The sequence below is a fragment of the Cebus imitator genome, unplaced genomic scaffold (genome assembly GCF_001604975.1).
Source record: "Cebus imitator isolate Cc_AM_T3 unplaced genomic scaffold, Cebus_imitator-1.0 Scaffold291, whole genome shotgun sequence".
In the NCBI taxonomy this organism is placed as follows: domain Eukaryota; kingdom Metazoa; phylum Chordata; class Mammalia; order Primates; family Cebidae; genus Cebus; species Cebus imitator.
Window position 1 is genome coordinate 3810160 of NW_016107606.1, and position 1405 is coordinate 3811564.

Below are 1405 nucleotides of genomic sequence, written 5' to 3' on the forward strand. Positions count from 1 at the left end.
GTCCTCATTTCTGCTGAGGGCAAGTGTGGATGGAGGGAACCCAAAGCCCCCTTGACATCCCTTTTCCCCTGGCTCATCCCAGCGTTGCCCAAGGGACTGGATGTCCCTTTCTGGGCCTGGATGGGTCTTGCTGCAAACTAGGAGGGGGTTGACGAGATTGGGATTACAAGGCCAAATGCTTACTGGGGTCATGCCAATGATAGAAACATCTAGGAATATTCATTTCCTCTAAAAGAGGTAGGTTCTCTTCTGATTTCCTTGAAACATGCCACAGTCTCAGTTTCATTTCCTAATTCTGATGAATCCGTAGAGGCAGATCTAAAGTAATAATTTTTAAAAAATGCAGGAGTGAAGGAAAATGATGGCGGGGCTCAGTGGCTCATGCCTGTAATCCCAACACTTTGGGAGGCTGAGGCGAGCGGATCACTTAAGGTCAGGAGTTCAAGAAGCAGTCTAACCAACATGGTGAAACCCCGTCTCTACTAAAATATAAAAATTAGCCGGGCATAGTGGCATGTTCCTGTAATCCCAGATTCTTAGGAGGCTGAGGCAGGAGAATCGCTTGAACCCAGGAAGCAGAGGTTGCAGCAAGCTAAGACTGCCTCACTGCACTCCAGCCTGGATGACAGAGCAAGACTCTTATCTCAAAAAAAAAAAAAAAAAAGGGGCGCAGTGGCGCATGCCTGTAGTCCCAGCTACTAGGGAGGCTGAGGTGGGAGGATCGCTTGACCCCAGGAGTTCTGAGCTGTAGTGTGCTATGCCAATCAGGTGTCCGCACTAAGTTCGGCATCGATATAGTGACCTCCCTGGAGCGGGGGACCACCAAGTTGCCTAAGGAGGGGCGAACCAGCCCCGGTCAGAAATGGAGCAGGTCAAAACTCCCGTGCTGATCAGTAGTGGGATCGCGCCTGTGAATAGCCACTGCACTCCAGCCTGGGCAACGTAGCGAGACCCTGTCTCTAAAAAAGGAAAAAAAAGTGAAGGAAAATGACAACTGGCACTTGGTCTCAGTGGAGGGGAATAAGAGAGGCCTGTATGCACTCACTTTCTGTCTATGGGGCACATATAAGAAGCCTATTCTGTCTTCAGGGGCAACTGACACTTAGCATGTGCTGATTGGTGCCACGTGGCCATGGGGGCCCAGTGTTATCGGATCTTACCCGCTTTCTAAAGAAATTGAACACATCAATTTGTATTTGTAATTTCCTGGCCAGGTGTGGTGGCTCATGCCTGTAATCCCAGCACTTTGGGAGGCTGAGGCGGGCAGATTACCTGAGGTCAGCAGTTCAAGACCAGCCTGGTCAACATGGCAAAACCCCGTCTCTACTAAAAATACAAAAAAAAAAAAAAATTAGCTGAGTGTGGTGGCACCTGTAATCCCAGTTACTCAGGAGCCTGAGGCAGG